General features: G+C 37.9%; 1 protein-coding gene across 4 annotated transcripts in view; it reads right to left on the bottom strand.

Annotated features, from left to right (window-relative positions):
* LOC126753932 (neuronal acetylcholine receptor subunit alpha-7) overlaps positions 1-23895 on the bottom strand; it is a 625617-nt gene that overhangs the window by 32392 nt on the left and 569330 nt on the right. The gene's annotated exons all lie outside the window — the stretch shown is intronic.

Consider the following 23895-nt stretch of genomic DNA (forward strand, 5'->3'; position numbering starts at 1 on the left):
TTTGTTGTGTTATCGTGTGCCGTTTTTGTTCGTGTTATGCGTTTATTCGTACTCCACTGACATTGTAGAAGTGTAAACATGTTGTTATATATGTTTTTTTCATATTATCGATATATTTTTTGTTTAAGTGTATTGATTTTTCGTTTATAATTTAAAAAAAAAATCATTTATTTTCATTATTTGCAAAAATTGTCTTTAAATACAAACGCTGCTGCCGCAGTATGGCAACAAATGTTTGACATTCGGCTTTAATGAGTGGTGAGAATGTGTGGATGTATGTATGTATTACTTATGTACTATATGTGAATGTTTGGTTCTCAAATGTTTTCCATACAAAAATAACCAATTAGATGCAATATTAATGACAACAAATGATTCCAGAAAGCCTTTTGAAAGTTTGAAAAACGATTTTATTTTCATTGCCAAATTATGTCTGTTTTAATCATTTCGAAGCGTTGGAAAAATTTTCAAATTGCTTTAAAATATAACATTGAAACACGTTAACTTCGGCTGCGCCCATCACAGTTGTTTTGTTTTACAGTAATAAAGCGCATAAAGAGAACTTTATCTTGACTTTGATTAGACAGTTTGTATGAAAGCTATAGTGTTCCGCACTGAACGTTTTGTTCAAATAAAAAAAAAAAACATTTTCTACCAAATTTCATGAAAATATCTTCTCAAATATAAAAGTTTTCCATAAAAGGACTTGAGTTCGATCAGTCAGTTTATTTGACACCTATATGCTATAGTCGTCCGATTTTAACAATATATACGGAGATTGTAACAATCGTAATCGTAATCATCTGTGCCGAATTTCGTAAAGACACCTTGTCAACTTGAAGAGTTTTACTACCAGGACTTGAGTTTGATTGGTCAGTTTGTACGGTAGCTTCTTGTACAAAATTACAGATCGGTAAGATGGACATATAAAAATCTACTCAGCTCGTGACGCTGCCGATTTAAAGAGCTCAGGAGGTTTTGACGTTTAGCAATTGCTCTCTCACTTCCAATGAGAAATTAGTTGGGCATCTTTTTATTTTTGGTATACCCTTGCCTTTCTGAAGTACATAAAGTGCGTTCGGCGATTTTTACGATGAGTGAAATAATTCAATAAAGACGTTCCATTAATATTTGTGTGCGGAATGAAATTTCTGTCTCCAAAATATTTAGAATGTTGGAAAAGGTCTTCGGTGATAATTGTTTGTCACGAGCAAGTGTTTTTGGTTGGCAAAAATTATTCAAAGAGGGTCGAGAACACGTTATCGACGAACCACGTCCAGGACGGCCATCAACATCAACAAAATCAAGGATTTTGTGCTCGAGAATCAACGATTAATAGTCAGAGATCTTACTGGCAACGTTGGAATTACGGAATGATCAGTGAAAACCATTTTGAAGGATGATTTGAACCAAAAGAAAGTGAATGCACGATTGGCTCCAAAATCACTCAACTTCTTCAATGCTTTCCGACTACCAGCATGTCAAGAAATGTAATATTACAGACAATGGTCTGGATCTATGTGTACGACTCGGAAACATATTACTAATATGCCGAATATTGTGGCAAAGGTGAGCTGAAGCCGAAAAACCACGGCAAAGCATGTCAAATATCAATTATGTTGAAAGTTTTATTCGATTCTCGAGGTTTGGTGCACTCCGAATTCCTTCCGACCGGCCAAACTGTCAAAAAGGAACTGTATTGGGACCAAGGTGGATTACATTGAGGGCTACGATATAGGTTTTAAAGAACAAATTAAGAATTTTAAAATTATGAACAAAGTCTTACTATTTTTTGTTTTTAGTAGTATATGTATGTATATGGAAATCCAACGCAGGATAACTCTTGCCAACAGGTGCTACTTCGGACTGAGTAGGCAATTGAGAAGCAAAGTCCTCTCTCGACGAACAAAAACCAAACTCTATAAGTCACTCATAATTCCCGTACTGCTTTATGGTGCAGAGTCCTGGACGATGACAACAACTGATGAGTCGACGTTGCGAGTTTTCGAGAGAAAAGTTCTGCGAAAGATTTATGGTCTTTTGCGCGTTGGCCACGGCCAATACCGCATTCGATGGAACGATCAGATGTACGAGATATACGACGACATTATCATAGTTCAGCGAATTAAAAGACAGCGGCTACGCTGGCTAGGTCATGTTGTCCGAATGGACGAAAACACTCCAGCTCTGAAAGTATTCGACGCAGTACCCGCCGGGGGAAGCAGAGGAAGAGGAAGACCTCCACACAGTTGGAAGGACCAGGTGGAGAAGGACCTGGCTCCGCTTGGAATATCCAATTGGCGCCACGTAGCGAAAAGAAGAATCGACTGGCGCGTATACACTAAATTTGAACTTCTTCCAGATTTATGTTACCTTGAATGTCTATTCTGACCGGATTTTATTTGGAGAGAGCTAATTGTACCATAGCTAATATCCAACGGTACTTTTTTTTATCAATTGTAATAACGCTAACGGTGTTTATTAGTTTCTCTGTAGATTCAGTAGCACTAAATGCCAGTGTGTGTTTTGCGCGATGTGAGTATTGAAATACCAGAGAGAACTTTAGGAAAAGAGAGCCATAAGTAAATAAGTTTTGTGCTCGGGATAGCGAAATTTAATTTGCATATAACGGACCGGAGAACTTCATTAGAACTTTAAAAAATCTTTACAACCTTACAGAAAATCTATAACGATATCATTAAACAAATTTCCGGTTAGACCAACTGATCAAATTTGATCTACACTGTGTTTTAAAATTGCTCGAATCTTTTTTATTTCCGTGTAAAGTTTGATCTGCATATGTTAATAAGTGTGAGTTTAGCAACCGTTTATTTATGCTAAAAGTTTGTCTGGCGACTTTTGCCACGGAAAGAAAATTGAACAATGAATTTGTTTGAGATTTCCCATGAAACCACGTCTAAAGAGTCGTTGATTATATTGTAGAAGTATTTTGAGGAGTATACTTTCTCCCAAATTTATGTATTTGAGTGGCACAAAGCATTTAGTGAAGGTTGTGAAGTCAACAAAACTTGGCTGCTGTGTAAAAGGCGATAAAATGGAAAAAGTTAAACAATCAGTGCTTGAAAATCGTCTTGTTGGCATCAGACAGATAGAAGAGGATCTCAGCATATCTTAGCGGTCGCCTCAACAAATTGTGGTTAATGTTTTGGGTATAAAGCATGATAACTCTAGATTCGAACTAAAAGACCTGAATCTTTTGCAAAACTGGCGGACATGATTTCGGTCGAACTATGTACTTAACCGATTTGCTTAATTTTTTTAATGTTCACAAAACGTCTGGCTATCGTCCCTACTAGGTTTTTTTTTTATAATTTACTGACAATGTTATGACAAAATTTATGTAAAAAAACATCGGGAAAAATTAAAACAGAAAACGTTAATTACTTTTTTATTTATCAAAATTTTTTCATGATTCTAGTAGCAACGATAACCATTCACGTACTTTTTAAGAATAAATTGGGTTTTTGTGTTTCAGATGATCCAAACATGAGAAATAGTGTCCGCCAGTGAAAAAACGTACCTAATTCACTCAGCCATTTCTCCGATAGATGTCATCAAAAATTTCCGAAAAAAAATTGTTTATACATTCCACGATATACCCCATGATATGTAAAAAAATTTCTATTGTAGAGTAAAAATTTCTATGAAAAAAAATGTCAAAAAAACAGGCCAGATTACCCTACTGACTCCTTAACAATTAGTTGAGCATAAGACATTTGTCAAACGCGTTATTATTGGTGACGAGACGTCGGTTTATGTATATGTCGATAAAATTGTCTAAAAATCAAGCGAATGGCTTCCAAACTGAAAAGAAATAGTAAAATTCCTTGATGGTTATGCCAGTGGAGGCTTAAAACAAGTGTATGGAAAACTGGATTCAACTTTGACATGCTTGTATTAGATTAGGGGCCTATTTTGAAGGCGATAATGAAGATTTGTATTAAAATTCAATAGGTTGCAAAGATAGTCAGTCCAATAGAGTATTCTCTCTCTCGTTATACTGCTGGTAAACAGAGAAGTGTAGTTTAAGAAGCTCGTGAGATCAAAACCTGTTTGTGGAAGGTGATAGTTAGACTTCGTTATACTTGAGCTTTATGGGAATTGGAACGTAAGAAGATGAGAGGCGTATTTAAAGAAAATTTTGAAGTAGGTGAGGCTTTGTGATCATTTGTGGAGGCAAAAACTGGTATAGTTGTATCTCAACAAAGCATCTTGAACTTATCGAAAATCTGCTTGGGCGTTATTTTTATTCCTTTCATTCCCACAGGAAGTTTTAAGATAGACATGAGTAAACTTCTTTAAGAGAGGGAAAATACTGAAAGTTATGGATACCGCCAAGACTGTAGCTTTATTTGTTCTAGTGCGATCAGAACCAAAATCAGAGTAGCATTGTTTTGAGGTATGGCAGATCCATATATAAAGTTTCAGCAGAACCTTATGAAAATTCCATGGGATGCCCAAAGGTAACGTGTTAAGTATGCTTAAAGTACTCAAAGGTGCTTGACTATTTTCTTGTTAAGTCCAAAGTATTTTTGCAGCTTTCTGAGCTTCTAGTGGGCTATGCTTTTCGCAACTATGAATCTGTCGACAAGTTTTGGAACAAAGTTTTTAGTTTTTAAAGGCGGTATACGTTTGATAGGTTTTTGGGATTTCCTAAGCTCACGCTGAAATTTTGTAGATACCATGAATTCGTTGCCAATTTTGGGAACTCAGCTTAAGGAGTTGGCTTTCGAAGCCGGTAGGCTCTTATTGGGCACTTGGGGTTTGAATTTGTATAATTTGCTAACGTTTCATTATTTTTTCGGATTACTGATTAGACCAACGTAAGTTAAGAGATAGTTAGGTTTAGATTATAAAAACTTCCTTTTCAGATCGAGAAATTGCTTTGATATCCAGTTCTTATTCAATCATAAAGTTAAAATAAGGAAAACATCTTATGATGAAGCCACTGCTGCTTAACTAATTCGACTCAAGTATACAGTTCCAATAAAATCCATAGCACTTCGCAATGCCTATTTTGCCAACCTTAGAAATGTAAAATTACTTACAAATTGAATATAATTTGCTAAACTTCAACAAAAGTCATTCCAGCAACAGTGAGGTGTTGAAAATTCATTGGGTTTCCGCTTACTGCGCGATGCGTTGAAAATCTTAACAACACGTCGAAATGAACTTTTTCTAACTTTTAAAAGGCTTTCGACGCATTACTTCCTACCAACTTGACTGCGGCGCAGGAAAATGGCATGGGATGCTTTGGCGGTATGATGTGATGTGAAAGGATATCTGGTCAGAGGAAGTCGAGTGCAGAGTCGTAGGGTGTGTGTATGTGAATGTGACTGCACTCTGGCAGTTTGCTGGTGTAAATGATAGCAGAAATAATCTTATTTGTATTAAGGCGATTTGCTTGGACATACAAAGTTTCAAGTGATCCTATTTTATTAAGAAAAAAAACTTCAAGTACAAGTTACGGCGCCATTTACAAGTCTTGCTACCTTTTTCTTAATAATTTTTTTTTACTTTTATCAATATTTTTTCTTTGTTACATTGATATTTGGTGCGAAAGACTGTTTTTAAATTCTATTCGCTCCTAGATTTGTGACTATGAAAGTTGTTTTAAAAAGAGAAGATTCAATTGGCTTGGTTGTTAGTGAAGACTACATCAGTTAAGACTACTTTAGAAACTTTTATCTTTACAAATACTTAGTTTATACGTAAACCGGACCGAAGCTTTTTAAATAGCAAATAGATTGTTTTGTAGTGTATTACTACACGTCAAACTCTTCAAGTTCTCAAAGCTCATTCCAAGAGGATGGAGTCATGTTCACGCAAGTGAGGAAAGTTCTCTGAGTGCCATTCAGCAGTTCACGACTTCTGGTCATAGATCAAGTATCATCTTGGGAGTCAAAGAACATCCGTTTGAAGGCGAGTTAAAGTGAGAAGGCGAACCATCCCTCCCCAGGGCTGTGAGCTGGATTTGGGAGCCGCCACGTAAAAAACGCCCTCAATAAAAACGAAACAGTAGTATTGGAAGAGAAATCCCCCTTTTGATGACGACCATGGCAAACGCATTAAGGATAACGATTTAAGGGAAGGAAGATGCCGCTGCCAGCTGGTTAATGTCCTCGTAAAACTAAATTCTGACATCACCGCCATCCAAGAAGTGTGATGGATGGGACAAGGACTGAGACGAGTCGGTCCTTATGGCATTTTCTACAGTGGTTATAAAAAAAGAGGGCACATTCGGTGTGGAATTCGTGGTGGGAGAGAGATTCCTTCGTATTCACCCCGGTGGATGAACGTTAAGCCACAATCCGCATCAAAGCGGAGTTCTTCAACATATCGCTGATTTGCGCCCACGCCCCGACGGAAGAGAAGGACGATGTGATCAAAGATGCCTTCTATGAGCTCACCTCTAAGAGCTGCCCCCGTGTTTTGCGACTTTAACCCAAGAGTGGGAAAATAGCAGAACGATCAGTAAATTCAGCCTCTGTGACGAAACATACCCAAATGGGTTGAGACTTCGCCGGGGCCCGAAATATGGTTAGCTGTAGTACTAGATTCCAGCATAGGAAAATCAACAAGGCTACCTGGCATTCCCCGAATCGAAAAGAAGTATTTTAGACGTGCGTACCCTCGGAGGTCCTATCATGGACTCGAACCACAATCTTGTTGCAGTTAAGTTACGCACCCTCCTCTGAGCAGCGAAAAACACATGTCAACAAACACAAGGAAGGTTCGACGTCGAGTAGCTGTAGACAGCCGAACCATTTTCTTTTCGACATACTCGGAGCTCTAATAAAGCCGCCTGCCTTAAATGTTACAATGGATTACATCGTAAGCGCACTCCCTTCTATATACGAAAAAAGAGTCAGTGAATCAGAAAAAACTATAAGATTTTGGGAAATCTCCCAGCTCACTCTCGAGGAGCTGCAACTGACCGCTGGCAAGCTCAAAACTAACCTCGCCTGGCTCTGACGGGATCACAGCAGAAATACTTGAAATAATCGACGAAGAACGACCAGGCAGTACTTTTAAATATTTACAACGACTGCCTCGACGCTGCTTAAACGTGGACGGGAAGTGGGTATCAATGAAACTGGCGAACTCTCCATCAGGCAGCACGGTTTTAAACAAGGCAGATAAAGTTTGAGAGCTATTAGAAGCGGCATTGAAGGTGCAGAAGTCGCACTGCGTAGATTTGCTGGCGACCTAGAAAAGGTTTACAATCCCCGATAACCTCCGCTGTGGTGCGGAGCTATCTTAACAGGAAACTACAGTATCAGACCAGAGGGGATCACGACAGTCGCGAAAATCATTTCCCATCCCAGACTAATGGCCAATATAGGAGGACTTACCAATATACCAAAGAAAAAAGAAAGCTCCTAATGTCGATAACCAACAACATTTTACGAAGCAGAGATTTCAGCAGATCTGCTAAAAGGGAAAACCGACGTCAGATATTGGTCAGAGTACACCGCATCGCAATCCTCAGAATTGCCGAAATATTAGTCATAAGTGCATAGATGTAAATCTCACATTGAGAAAGATGGAAATAAAAACGTGGTTCCGTTCTGAATAATTTGTTCAGAGATCGTATGGTACTGTTGTCTTGGTTAGCATTCAATGTCAAATTCTGTGAAGATATTTTGTCAAATAAAATAAAGATTCATACAAGGGCTTGATTTTAATGGTTCTAGTTGTTTGGAAGATACATGCTATAGTTGTCCGGTATTGGTGACCTTTGAATGATTTTTCATGTCTGGAGTTCGTTGCAATAATACCTGAGATATAAGGAAGGCTGGAAAGTTCACATCGATTCTATGAGATAGCATTTGAGCAGCGTAATAATTAGTAATTGGCTTGTTAAATTTCATGGAAGTCTTAAGAGAATCGAAGAAGGTAAAAAGAAGTGTGTTCCGGATGAAAACATCAAAAGATTCAAATCATTTTGGGTAATCATAAACTGAGGTTGATCGGAAAAGCTGACACGCTAACGTGGTCAAAGGAAGATATCGTTCGACCGATTCACGTTGTCGCAAAAAATGTTTGACTTGGAATATGGCTGATGCCGAGGTCTATTGTAGTTCAAAAATCGTATCGAAATTTGGAAGGTGACTATAAACGGTTGATCGCCCTCAATGGTACCAATAATTAGTATATATACTAAATCTAATTTTGTCAAAAATAAGTGTTTTGCTTAAAACAATACTAATACTTTAAGTCAGCTGGTTCTGTGGAATGCAAACACACACGTCATTATTTCAAAGTCAAAGCTCTCAATTTGTCACAGGTTCTCCTCAAGTAAGCCGAGATTTCACTGACTAACAGTACTCTTTCGACTTTCTGCCTTAATGCTGACCAAACTCAGTGCATACACTCAACTTGAATGGCATACTAGACTTCTGGTGTTGTACTGGTTTCGACACTTTTAGTCAGGGCGTAACACTTACCAGTCCATAGAACTATGCATACCAGAGCAGAGGCACTTATATACGTATATCAGTTTCAACAAAAGCACTTAAATGCAGGCAATTCAATTTCTCACAATATGCTCCGGACATGGCGTGGAAATGCATTCCGTAGCTAAAACTTGAAAAGAATATTTCACCTCTCTTTACCATTGCTGTGACGTTTAGGACTTTCAGGGTAAAACCAACAGCTGCCATCACCTTGCCACACCGCTTGCTTTTCTTCCGGTCGAGCCCTGCCACTGTGCGCAGATAAATTAAATAGCCAACTATTCATTGTAGCGTGTGTTTGTTCGTCGGTCTGCAGAGCTTTGCAGCGTTTCAGCCATTATGGCGTGCGTCCAATCCAGTCGCGTTGCGAAATGAGTACTTCGCAACTCGTCTTTCACGCATTCCCATAGGATATTGACTACGTCTATTTGTCTGCCGGTGTGTGTTTATCAACCTTTTACCTTCAGCCGTTGAAGTCATGTGCTGCATCATTCCTCTTGGCTTGCATTTACACCATTTTGCACTTCATTTTCAACACTGTGTTTTTTGTCTGTTTTTTTTTTTTTTGGGTTTGCATCAACCGAACTGACGCTCTGAGTGGCCGTCATTTCAGTGCCTCTACAATATCCCTTGTGTGATGGATAGAGTTCATTTCTTTTCACAGACACAGCCTGCAGGGATTTCGTTGTCTGCCATCGAGTCAGTTGTCTAGCTGCGGAAGTGGGGTAAACATTTCACTTCGGTTACATGCTTAAGTGTAGATATGTAGGTAACGGAAATGGTATTCAGCGTACGAAGCGTCTGACCCATTTGTGCCGACACGGAAATATACCTGAAGTTGTCTATTTTTGGTGCTTTGACTTATGGAGTAATCGAATTGTGCGCTTTAAGCAAGTGTGGCATAGTCAAACGCGTGAGCGGCAATCTAAGGAATTGCAAAACTTTGTACATATTCTTTAGATTTTAAACCTTTAGGTAGTTTCAAGTTGAATTGAGTCCATTTTTATTGTGAGCTCGTTTAGAATTGATTTTGAGAGCCTTTGAAGGAAACGACATCTTCCTGCGCTCAATAAAGAAGCTCAACAGCTCGGTCACTCAAAAAGTTTTTATGGCTGGTAAAGGTGAAAAATTCATCTCATATTCATTAGTTTATTATTAGAACAGGAAACCAACTAACACTCTCAACAATTTCTTGAAAAAGTCATTTAAGACTTCGTTTTCACTTTTTTAATCACCGTCAATCGAATGCTGAATCGTTTTTAAATTTCGCGCTCTCATTGTAACAAGTTGAAGAATTGTTGTTGAGCGCAGTTATTTTTTTGACAATGGTCACAATTTTCTTACATAAAATAACATGTCCAAACTGAAGCTTGCAAGATCTTTAACGCGTATAATATAGCAGTATCTGTTTGGTTACCGTCCAGAGATTGGCATTTCGACTAGTGTGTCCGTATGATATTTTGAAAACATCAGTTAAGAAAAGATAGCAGTGTTTGTAAAACACTCCAGTTCCATTGTTCCAGTCTCATAGCTCTACAAGATAACAGATTTCACGATTGAATCGAATATTTTTTTCTGCATATGGATCATGCATCAATTTCCAAACTAAGTACATATATCCAACATGCCAAAGCCGCGCGAACTTTGCATACCATTCTATAGGACTGGCAGTGAAAGCATAACACCAGGAGAGTGAATCCGATTCAGCAATCGATGCCGATGGAGCGGAGGTTTCATTACACGACCATGAAGAAGTTCGTTCGAACAGCAATTACTCGTCTAAAGAACAACAAAGCGGCGGGATCGATGGATTGCCGGCCGAGCTATTCACATACGGCGGCGAAGGACTGATAAAGAGCAGGCATCAGCTTCTTTGTTGAATATGTTCGGAAGAAAGCATGCCCGACGATTGGAATTTAAGTAAGCTCTGCCCAATCCACAACAAGGGAGACCACATAATCTGCGCCAACTCAACAACATCGCATAAAAAGGATATTGTGTGAAAGATTAAAGCGCACCGTCAACAAACTGATGGAATCTTATGAGTGTGGCTTTAGTTCTGGAAAATCAACGACTAACCACATATTCACCATGCGTCAAATTGGGAAAAAGATCCGTGCAAAGAGGATCGACAAACAGCACCTCTTCGTCGATTTCTAAACTGCTTTTGATAGCACGAAAATAAGCTACCTTTATGCCGCTATGTCTGAATTTGGTATCCTCGCAAAACTAATACAGCTATGTAAACTGACGTTGAGCAATACCAAAAGCTCCGCCAGGATCTGGAAGGACCTTTCCGTGCCTCCCTATCGTAATACTTTTTCCATCTACGCCTGGAGAAAATCTTTCGTGCTGCAGATCTTAGTGAAAAAGGTACAATCTTCTATAAGGGGGACAGTTACTGGCGTACGCCGATGGCATCGATATCATTGGCATCAACATCCGCGTCGTTAGTTCTTCTTTCTCCAGCCTGGATAAGGAAGCGAAGCAAATGAGGGCAATACGGAGAATCTACCTCTCCGACGTTTCCTCAAACAAACAATCTCACACTCTCCCCCACCAAATCCACAGCGACCATTTTTACCAACTGGACGAAGGAGTATAGACTTGAGCTTAACATTGAAGTCGACGGCGTCAAAATTCCGACTGTCAACAATCCTAAGATTTTAGGTGTAACTTTCGACAGTCAAAGTACAGAGCCGCAACAAAATCCTCAAGTCGCTAGCCGGCAGCACATGGGGAAAAGACAAAGAAACGTTGTTGGCAACATACAAGGCAATCGGCCGGCCGGTCCTCAATTACGCAGCCCCCATATGGTCGCCTGGATGCAGTGGTACGCAGATGAGGAAACTACAGACCTGTCAGAACACTGCACTTCGGACCACTACAGGATGCCTTTTGATGTCTCCCATTGAACACCTACACAGTGAGACGCCTATGCTCCCAGTTAAGGAGCATAATGAACTCCTCTCCAGGAAGTTCCTGCTGGGATGCTTTCGCGAAACCACCCCTGCAGTCATCTGCTTGAAGTGAAGCCGCGTCTTAGCACCAATAAGAGGTCCTTCCTGAACTACATCAACGATATAAGCCATTACACTGACCAGATTTCGGACGCAACTAACTTCAAAACAGGACTGACCGCCATTCACAGCGGAGCCATTAACACCAACACCGACTCCCTTCCCGTGAATGGCGTTCTTGGAGTTAAACCACCACCCATCGCAGACGAAGAAACCAGAAAGAAACGCGTGTGACCCTTGCGCAACTTCGTTCTGGATACTGTAGCGGTTAAACTCCTACTTATCCAGAATAGACCAAATATACGTGGAGAAGAACCTGGCTATTTTACTTGAAATCTCTAATTGGTGCTAAATAGCGAGAAGGAAGAATGATTGGCGCGCTGTTGTAAACTCGGCTATAACCGCATAAGCGGTAACTACTCCAATAAAGAAGAAGACTAAAGGAATTACTGCAACCTTTTTAATTATAGAACCGCTTGCTATGGTGCTATATCTACCGACTAAAATTAATTATCTTCGACAATATTATCTTAAGCGCCACTTTGATTAGTGAAGATTAAATGAAAGTCTACAGATAGATGTTATGAAATAGTACTGTTGCTAGACTTTGGAAATAAGTATGTTTTGTTTCAAATATTAGTAAGTGGCTTGTGCTAAGATCAAAACTAAAACAAACACACATTTTTAACTTTTGGTGATTCAAAGTGAAAGTAGTAGAGTAAATAGAAAAAATCAGATAAACCTCATATAAATGTACGGCGCTTGTAAGAGTTGATGAGACATAAATTTGGCACTTTAAGTTGGCTTCAAATCTATCCTTAAACACAAAAACCATTTTAGATTAAAACCATACTAGAAAAAGTTTCAGTTTATATTAAACACTTCAAGGTAACAATTGTACTTTAAGTCCGATGCTAGATTTGGGTAGTAAAATTTGTGCATTTAGTTAGTAAACGGTGTTTATTTCGGTATGAAAAGTAACAATTGTACTTTAAGTCTCATGCTAGATTTGGGTAGTAAAAGGTGTTTGTTTGGGTGTGAGGGGAAATCGTATGTTTTGGCTGCAGCAGTTGGTCGGAAGTAATTTCTTGCTTTTGAGTTTTGATAAATGGCATAATATGAACGACATTATGATATGTTCGCATATTATGTGGAGTTGCAACTCTACCATCTTGAATACAAGTTTAAGGTTAAGTGAGTTCCTTTTGAAATAGTATGCTCATAAAAAAACTTATGCTTATATTTAAATTCGAAAAAAGTCAAAAATAAATTTCAAACATTGTACAATGCGAAAATTATAGTTCTATAAATGTATCAAAACGTTGTTTTTGTAAAGAACTACTTTTGACTTTTTTATACAATATTATTTAAAAAAATATTTTCATTTAAATTTTATATACAGTAGTTTTTAAAAGTAGTGAAATGTTGATTTTTTTTTAATTTAAGATTTTAATTCATTGAGTTTAGTTTAAATTTAAATTTATTTAGTTAAAAAGTATTTTTTGCTGCACATTTTTAAATTCTTTATTTAGTTTGCAGTTTTAAAGAAACAAGCTTTAGTACAGGAGAGCGTGAAATAAAAATTTTAGTTATTTTTTTAATGGTAGGTGCATTCATTTGTTTTTTAAGTTGTATTTTTGTTTTTTTTTTGTTAGGAAATATTGCAAAAAAAATTTCCATGAAAATTAAATTGAAATTAAAATTTTTTTTTCGTGTTTTTATAAATATTTGCGTGTCTGTGTTTCTTTTTAATAAACTCTGAGTGTAATTATATTTCGGTATTAAGTTGTTGTTGGCAAAATATTTAGCTGTGATTTGGTATTTTGCGGTGAATTTGCATAAAATATTTTCTGTTTTTTTTTTGTGTTATATTTAAGGCTAGTGTACTATTTGTTAATGAGCATTTGCGCATGCGTTTTCTGTTTGCGTTGATTAAGTTATGCGTTTGAGCTAAATCTGTGTTATTATTTGTAGTGTGGCAATTAGGAGAGTTGCAGCGTGTTGGCTTTAATTATTTGGTAATGTGAAGAGTTCGGTATTCTTTTTCTATGTATTTCATGGTACTTACGCACAGTTTTGGTAATTTTTTGTCTTGTTTCATATATATTTTGTTGGTTATAAGTATTTGATATAAATAAGTATGTATTACTTGTGTAGAGGATATATTGTGTTTAACCAGTTAATAAATAAGAATCATTTAAAGCAGACAATAGGCGTGTTCGACTCGCCAAACTTTACAGACTGTCGAAACGAGCATGTAAATATAAAAAGTATAGGGGATTACCAGAATCGAATCACCTTAATAGTATATCTATATGCTCTCATGTATTGTTTTTTAATTGTGAAACTTTGTAGCTTTCAATTTTGTGAAAAGAGAGAAAGAGGGAGAATTTAAGCACAGCGCGCAGAGTGACGAATCAAATACGGCTATAATGTCTGACTTTATGTTGGTAATTTTGTTGCACAGATAAAGAGAAATGCTGGCATTAAATTGTTCATTTATAACATTATATTGTTCCTCAAAAATTTTGAACAGATTATTTCACTTATATACAGCCTAAATATGAAGTAGTTCCCAAATTTATCCTATTTTATACTGCCTCTTTTATCGGAACCTTTGTGCGTGGAAACGTTTGTTTGGATCAAGGCAAAATTCTCTCTTAGCCAATAAAAGATAAAAGTTCGAGAATGGGATTCTATGAAATATTTTATTTCCTATAGTTATGTTGTTGTTGTACTGTCAGAAAACATGCTTTATTTGAAGGAATGCTGTTCCGTTTCCGTACCAGTTGCATAGACCCAGATGTCTTGTGAGCGGACTATAGTTACGTCACTCGAATCGGTGTTGCCACCACAGTACGTAAAAAACTGTAGCTTTGTTATTGTTAAGGGACAGTATTATGGTCTTCATAACGTTGAATCCATTTAAATACGAACTTGAGAGCCTAAGGAACAGCTATCAAGTGACAAGTGTTGGATCTCTATCAATTGTATATAGAATCATTTTCCGACGAAAATCTCCTGTCATCAAACAAACAGTCGTCGCGCTCGCGACTGAACGCCACTTGACAGTCATAACTTTGATAATAATTTCGTCTATCTTGGAACCAGCGTAAACACCACCAACAATGTCAACCTAGAAATCCAACGCAGAATAACTTTTGCCAACAGGTGTTACTTCGTAGGCAATTGAAAAGCAAAATCCTCTCTCGACAAACAAAAACCAAACTCTATAAGTCACTCATAATTCCCGTCCTGCTATATGGTGCAGAGTCTTGGACGATGTCAACAACGGATGAGTCGACGATGCGAGTTTTCGAGAGAAAAGTTCTACGAAAGATTTATGGTCCTTTGCGCGGTAGTCACGGCGAATACCGCATTCGATGGAACGATGAGCTGTACGAGATATACGACGACATCGACATAGTTCAGCGAATTTAAAGACAGCGGCTACGCTGGCTAGGTCATGTTGTCCGGATGGACGAAAACACTCCAGCTCTGAAAGTATCGACGCTTCCGGCGGGGAAAGCAGAGGAGGAGGAAGACCTCCACTCCGTTGGAGGGACCAGGTGGAGAAGGACCTGGCTTCGCTTGGAATATCCAATTGGCGCCACGCAGCGAAAAGAAGAAACGACTGGCGCGCTGTGTTAACTCGGCTATAATCGCGTAAGCGGTGTCTACGCCAATTAAGAAGAAGATAATTTTCCGTTAAAGAAGTGCTCAGAATAACTAGTCTGAAAGTATAGTGGAGGGCACTTAAAAAGTACCGCGCGCCCTGCGGTGCACTCGCCTAAATGTGTATTGCTGCGAAATTCGCTCTAAGGCTGGGTATATGAAAGGTTTCAAACAGGCGTATTCTCCCCTTTTCAACTATCGGTAATGAATATGTGGGCGGAGGGAAGTCCTTACTATCGATAGCATGAATCCATTTTGTTATTACACCCGATTGAGTGCCGGAATCGTTAGAAACTGCAAAGCTAATGAGTTCTTAATAGGCGGCACTTTAGTCCCATGTTCATAAGAGTGGGGAAGAGCTCCGCGTTGTTCTCCTGAGTTCCAGCACTGGACCTCACTTGAGCTTTGCAGGCGTTGGTCAACTGTTACTGCGAGGTCCCTTTTACCTACAGTATATGAATTTTGCGGACAGATTGGAGATTGATTGAAGCCGCAAAAGCGATGATGATCTCGGGTTGCACAAACCTACTCTCGATGCAACGTTATATGGTGCTGGGATGTTTTATCTGTTTACCGCACAGTTTCGACGGATGCGATACAGGTTTTGTTAAGTTCATCCTCTCTTGATCTGATTGTCAAACAGCGTGTTGTTGCATTCAAGCCGTGGAGAGGGAGGGATCTCTAGGGAGCAAGAGGCTTCTAGATGATAAGGTCAGGTGGAAGAGACAAGACCGTGGAACGATAGCCCCTTAAGAGTACATGTCTGAGTCTGGTTTTTCAGCTTACGGATCATGGGTTTTTCCATCAGAGGCACATATCTGATAGGCCGAGGTATTGTGTGGGACGCGGTCGAGGATTGGGTGTATGTTATTGCAGATTGCCTGTTGGATTCTGGGTGGAATGGGGATTAGCTGAACTGGTGGGCGTTTAGATGTTAGCGGTGTGAACTATAACAACAGTTAGGGTTGTTTGCGCGTTCATTGTTTAGGCGGCGAATCCGTTTAACTGTATTGTGTGAATGGTGTGTGGGTATAATACGTGTATGGGGTTCAAACCCTGGTTACCAGTCCATAGCAGTAGTGAAGCTCAACTGGTAGTTGTTTTAGCTACGAGGACTGACCGGAGAATTAATTTTGGAACCACGAGGAGCAGGAGGATGTTCGCTCCAACCTGTTCATGAGGACTGGCGCTTCGGGGAGTATCGTGCTGGTTGTTGTGAAACCCGAATGTGGGAAGAACTGACACTTTGTCAGTTGAATGTAGAGTTGTATTGCAACCGGGTGCCGGACCCAAAGGACGGCAGAGGTTTTAGATAGGCTTCGAGTCCTACCAAGATGGTTAGTGTGTCCATTCCACCCTGCCTATTGATACTGAAAAATGTCTGGCATTTTTACATTTCCCACGTTAAACACGCCGAGCTAACTAGAATATAACGCAGGAGATCCACTGAACTACTTGCTCTCAGCAAAGTCTATCCTGACGCAATCGTAGGAGTTCTATAGAGATAAATAAATTTGTGGTAGAGTCAAAAGCTCGGCCCCTTAATATAACCTAACATAACTCGGATTATTGTCAAATACATTTTTTGGTTAGAATACATCTCTTCATAATATACTAAGTTTATATTAATTTTAAGTAATAAATTGAACATATGTAAAATATATTTTTTCTTAATAGCAGCATTTCTCTTTATCCTGGTACTACTTTTTGGGCTTACATTCATGTGTATAATTATTAGGTTAGGGAGAAATATAAAATTTTTTATAAAAAAATAATCATTTATATAATTTTATATCAGTAAAGGAGAAGAGCACTTGTAAGCTTTCATACCTACCAACGCAGCTTTTTCTCAATACGAACATATTTTGAGGTTAAGTTTTCTTCAAAAATGCGAAACGACGATGAGTAATGGCGTTTAATGTGCGTATGTTTTGGTAAGAAATGTGGGTATATCTTTTAAAAATCATGAGCGTGATCCGAAAATGAATTCAACACATTAAAAAAAGTATTCAATATTTTTAGGTTATACTTGTATATGTAGTATATAAAGATATATGCTATGTACTGTTTACTCATTTACAGATCTCGCTCATGTTTTTGTTTTGTTTTTATTATCATATTTACTTAAAAATATTGAGTTTTTGTAGTTTATTTCAAGGTGTACACTTTGTTTTTGGAGAAAATTTCATTGTCTCTGAATATTTTCACCGCAGTTACCTTCCTCAATCATTACCAAGTATCAAATGACACACAACTTTATATAATATATAAGATCGCACGGACTTTCAGCTAAAAACGTTATGTGAATATATTTTGATTTTGTAAAAATACCATTCACGAGTAAAAATAAGCATTTTCGTTAGATTATATATAGTAAATGTAAATGTCGATACGAGTATGTTTATATATACAAACGCGTTAACTTCTCTTTTACTTGATCTCATGAGATTTGAGACGGATGAAAGCGCAAGATTTACAGAATGAACTCGATATCTGTATATGTACGATTATTTTTGTTGTAAGTACTAGTTAGTTTCGGCATGTCAAAGGCATTTATTTACAAGTTGCAAGCTAACGGTGAAAGTTTGTTTTTGCTGACAAATTTTTCATTGTTCGCTGATATGTTGTTTTTGTAATTCGTTTGTTATTGTTTTTTGTTAAATATTTTACGTTGTTGTTGTATTTTTTAAACTAGATGTTACTGTTTCATTTTGATTTTTGTTTTGCATAATTTGAGTGATTGAAGGCTGGTAGCGAAATAAAGGTTTTTTGGTTGGATTTTGTTTATTTTGCTTTTAAAAAATATTTACAATTTGCTATTTTTAGGTTTTTAGTGGGGTTATGTTGTGACAAAGGATTACTTTTGAGCGCATTCTAGCAATGCACTTTGCAACTGAATAGGCACCTATTTGAAATATTATTAAAAAATAAAATATTAAATAAGAATTAGTTAAATTAAAGTAAGCTATGTATTTACATTCTCTACTATATGTATAAGGTGGTACGAAAATGATAAAATAAAAATAAAAATTAAGAAAAAAATAGCAAAGATGTAAATTTTGGAACAATTTTAGTGGTCAATTTGTGATTTTTCTTTTTTTAAAGAATTTTTCAAGATTAAAAATAATCCGAAAATATTCTGCTGATTTTGTTCTATAATTTTCTTCCTGTGTTTATTAACTAAATAAAAAAATATATACCAAACGAGGTTTCAGACAAAGTGACTGCCTATCGTGTGACTTCTTCCATCTACCTCTTTTTTCAATATTTCTTTATTTATTGGATCTGCTTTTATTTAAAGTTTAACAATAAGTTATAAAATATTAAATCAATCTACTCGTGAAGAAAATTATTCGAGCTGCAGAGCTGAATAGAGAAGGTACAATCTTCTATAAGACTGTACAGCTGCTGGCGCACGGCATCGATATCACGACCGCGCCATTAGTACTGTTTTCTCCAGACTGGTTAAGGGAACACAGCAAATGGGTCTGGTAGTGAACGAGAGCAAGACAAAATATCCCATTTGATGGGTCGACGTTACGAGTTTTCGAGATAAAGATTCTTCGGAGGATTTATGGTCCTTTGCGCATTGGCAACGGCGAATACCGCAGTCATTGGAACGCTGAGCTGGACGAGATATACAAGGAGATTGTCATAGCCGCTGTACGCAGGCCAGGTCATGCTATCCGGATGGAAGAGAACACTTCTGAAAGATTTATGATTCAGTACCCGCCGACGGAAGCAGAGGAAGAGGCAGACCTCCACTCCGTTGGAGAATTTAGTTGGAGAAGGACCTGGCTGCACTTGGTACTTCGAATTCGTGCTAAAAAGAAAAAACATGAAATGACTAGCGCGCTGTTATAAACTCGGCTACGCGTAAGCGGTGTCTACGCCAGTAAAGAAAAAAAAAATTAATATTTTATAAATATTAGAACTATGTACATTCAATTGAAAACAGCTATTCACGAAATATTCAAACGCCTTACCGATAATTAGGATTAAAGTTCGTAATTTTATTTTTGAGACCGACAGGAATGTGGCCTGAGACTTCTATCGGAAGATCTGCCTCATTACATACTAAGATTATGGAGAGAACATTTCTTAAACTGTTGATAGCAGGGAAGTAGAGCTCGAACCCATAGTATTTGGCGGCAATGTGGTTGTACCGCCATTCAACTCACACGACTTACCAACCTAGATAGTCATGATACAAAAACTCCTGCAAAAGACCAAGGAAAACAGAACGACACGCACCAACTTCTTGTCAATTTCAAAGCGGCTTTCAATAACATAAGTTTGAAATTCGAATCCCTACATAACTCATAAGAACTTGTCCGAAACGTTTGATACGATGAGCTTTGCTACAAGGCGACTCATAACCGAGTGCTTCCAAGAATTAAAATCTGATGCCTGTGATGATAAATCCCTCTGCAGACCTTAACCGTACTGGTTTTGTCTTTTTCGCGAGTCATAAGTTGTGGTCCTATGCCAACGATATCGACATGGTCGGCCGTAACAGCAGAGTCGTGTGTGCAGCAATCTTAAGCTTAAGGAAATAAGCGAAGCGGAATGGTCTGGTGGTGAACGAAGACAAGACGAAGTACCTCTAGACACCAAAAAAAGTATCGCTACGATTGTGGGACCATGTCAGTTATGACATCGAGCTGGCGGAAGATTTCGTTTATGTGGGATTCAGCATAAATAACAACAATAACATCAGCCACAAAATCAATCGGAGATTCATTCAACATGTGCCATTATAGGCTCAGTAGGCAATTGAAAAGTAGAGCCCCCTTTCGCAAAACCAAACTAACAATTTGACATAAACGTATGTCACTCATAATATCCATTCTGGTAAATGATGCGAAAGCATGGACGATGCATGGATTGAGAAAACGGTTAATAAATGCCTCCAGGAATCTCGATAAGATCTGCCCTAAAAAAAGGAAATAACTTCGATTGAAAGCCGATATATACTATATCTATGTACATATGTAACGGGTGATCCAAGTAGAGGTATTCATCATGGAAAGACTTACGCCTGAACAATGTTTACAAATCGTTCAACTTTATTACGAAAATTCACGTTCTGTACTTAATGTGTTTCGTACGCTTCGTTCAACTTATGATCAACATAATTGGTCTACTGAACCTACTATTTCGAGCCAAATTTTGTTCCCCATTTCTGGCTCAATGGCTATCTAAATAAGCAAATTGCCGCATTAAAACGACGAAAGGAAACTTGTAGAGATTCAAGAGCTCCCATTTCCTCCTAAAAAACGGTTTGGTATGGTTTGTAGGACGGTGGAATCATTGGTACATATTTCATCAAAAATGATGCCGGTGATAACCGTCTATTAGATGCCTGAACTGGAAGCTCGTGATATCAGCGACATCTGGTTTCAACAAGACGGCGTCACTTCACACACATCGCATCAATCAATGGATTTATTGAGATAACAACTTCGGTGAGCAGATAATTTCACGTTTTGGGCTGGTCGATTGTCCACCAAGACCGTGTGATATCACACCGTTAGACTTTTTTCTATGTGCATATGTAAAATCAAAAGTCTATGGGGACAATCCCTTTTCGATTCAGGCCTTAGAGCAAAACATCACGCGTGTAATTCGCCAGTTACCACGCGAAATGCTCGAAAGAGTCAACGAAAATTTAATACAACGGAAGGACCATCTGAGACGTAGTTGTGGCCAACATTTGAAAGAGATAATCTTCAAAAAATAAATGCCAAAGAATGTTCTTTCGAATGAAAATAAACATTCGCTACTAAATTTGAAGTTTCTGTGTTTTTTTTAAGTAGTAAACCTCCAAATGGATTACTCTTTATAGCAACAAATTTGTATATTTTATTATCGTAGTAGTCTGGGCTTACACCACTTTTGCGCCGATAGCCTCAAATGTGCTTTGTTTTCTCATTGAACTTGGATCTATCACTCTCTCTTTTGGAAATAATGTGTGAGAGAGGAGAATTCTTCAAATATCTTTCATTATGAAGGCTTCGGCGTATGAGAGCGAGCTTCCTTGGTATAATCAGGCTCTGGTTGTACTGATATGTGCCTATATTTTGTATAGAGCTAGAAGTTATATCAAATGTGGTTGATAATCTTACTACACTTTTACAGTCTTAAACTGAAAACCCTGTTTCTTTTATTGGTAAAATTTTGCCGCAGCTGTTTCTTTCCTGAACTCCTTTGAGACGATTTGGCAAGAAATTCTAAAATCTATTAGAGTTTAAGAGTTTAGCGAGTTTATATGGGTTTCTGCTTAATCAATCTAGGTATCTTTATTTGGTTAGTGAAATCAAACAACCAATTTATGAAATTAGTTAAGCGTTGTCACATAAATCACATTTTGACTCTAATATTTACAAATAATAAACAAATGGACCACTTAAAATGTCAATATTAATAAATCAACTTTAAACGGAGATTCGCTAATTGTCACTAGCAACTAAAACAATGAAAGAAATACAACAAATTCAAGCAGTCTAAATCTTTTTCTTCTTCTGCATCATCATCTTCATTATTCATTACTTTCATACACTCATTCATCATCAGCAACAAAAGGGAATCATCTGTCATACTAATCACAATATCAAATCAAAATGCAATAAAAAGTGTCGTGGCGTTAATCGTAAAACACTTCATTGAGCAAAAGGATACAAAAAAGGACAGAAATGAACAAATAGGAACAAATGAATAAAACATAAATGAAAGCTACGAGTAAATTGCTGCTAAATATGCACTTTGGCGTTTCTTCGGTTGTGTTTTTGTTTTTATTTTTGGTGTATTGGAATTTCGTTTGCTAACACTTCTGTTATATATAAGTGGGATTGTTGTTGTTGTTTTTGCTTTAGTTTGTAATTGCACATCTCTCTTGGTCAGGAAGTGTTTGGTGGTGCTGATGACATCTTGCTTTACACGAAGTGTAAAAGTAAGTTCGTGTAACGACAGAAAACGTACAAATAAATATTTAGAAAAATTGACACATAACTGTGTTTGTAAAGGAACACAAAAAAAAAGATACTCGTAAAAGACAGACAGACAATAAATGAAAGACATAGATATATAAATAGCTGAAAATTGATAGCTGAGATGAGGTGCTGTTGTTGCTGTGGTCTTTTAATGTGTGTGTGAGTTTGAGTGCTGAAGTGGTAGCTTCCCGGAATGCTGTATGGATTACTCGATATTAGTGTATTTGGTGATTAGTTTTGTGATGATGTGGTGATAATAATACCAATCATTATTAATGGATATATATTAATAACAAAATTTCTTTTATTACATTTATGATTTTTAATTAAGTAATTATCAGAAACGAAATTACTCACAATCTTAAAAAAAATTTATTATTCAGCCATATGCAATAATATACAATAATATTCTTGGGGAGAAGAGAACATGATTTTCGGATGAATAGTCTGATACCTTTCAAACTAAATACTTAAATCATTCCATGTTTTTAATTTTGTCAGTTTTTATGTGTTGTAGTCCGATTATGTATCACCCCAAACTGAGTTGAGGCTGCTCAACTTCGACGTGCTCAAAATATTGTTACCCGTGGTACAAGATTCCAGGATAGGAAAATGCACCAAGCTACATATCTGACCTTACTCCGACCATTATCTTGTAGCAGCGAAGATACGCATGTCAACAAACACAATGAAGATTCGACGTCGAGAAGCTGCATCACAATAGACAGCCAAACGATTTTCTACTCAACTTGCTCTCCTGCTCTCTGATAGCACTCGTCAACAACTCGGTACAAGGGAACTGTGAGACGGCATTTCAATCTCCTTACGTACAGCTGCAACCGAAACCATTGGTTTTCGGAAAATGCAAAAGAACAGCTGGTACGATGAGGAGTGCCGTGTCGCAGCGGAGAGAAAACAGACTGCTTACTTCGCAACGTTACGATCAACCACAACACGTGCGGGATGGGATAGAGCACGACAAGCAGGCCGACAGGGGTAATGTTCGAAAATTCTGCGAAAAGATGCGGCGAATAACAGAAAATTTCAAGAACGGAGCATACTCTTGTAGAACCCCCAGACGTGATCTAGTGACTGATGGCCACAGCATACTAAAATTATGGAGGGAACACTTCTCGAACCTGCTGAATGGCAGTGAAAGCATAACATCAAGAGATGGTGAACCCGATTTCCCAATTAATAACAATGGAGCGGACGTTCTATTGCCCGACCACGAAGTTGCTCGAATAGCATTTACCCGTCTGAAGAACAACAAAGGCGCGGGGGACGAGCTATTGAAATATGGTGGCAAGAGCTGATAAGGAGCATGAATCAGCTTCTTTGTAGAATATTATCGGACGAAAGCATGTCTGACGATTGGAATTTAAGGGTACTCTGCTGTGTAAAGTAACGTTGACGTTGTAAAGTGACATTGAGCAATACCAAAAGCTCCGTCAGGATCGGGAAGATCCTCCCTTTCGTGCGACTTTTTCAATCTGCTGCTGAAGAAAATAATTCGAGCTGCAGTACTTAATCGAGCAGGTACAATCTTCTATAAAAGTGTACAGCTGCTGGCGTATGCTGATGATATTGATATCACTGGCCTCAACATCTGCGCCGTGAGGTCTGCTTTCTCCAGACTGGATAAGGAAGCAAAGCAAATGGGTCTGGTAGTGAACGAGGACAAGACGAAATATCTCCTATCATCAAAAAAACAGTCATCGTACTCAC

Source organism: Bactrocera neohumeralis, chromosome 3 (assembly GCF_024586455.1).
Source record: "Bactrocera neohumeralis isolate Rockhampton chromosome 3, APGP_CSIRO_Bneo_wtdbg2-racon-allhic-juicebox.fasta_v2, whole genome shotgun sequence".
Lineage (NCBI taxonomy): Eukaryota > Metazoa > Arthropoda > Insecta > Diptera > Tephritidae > Bactrocera > Bactrocera neohumeralis.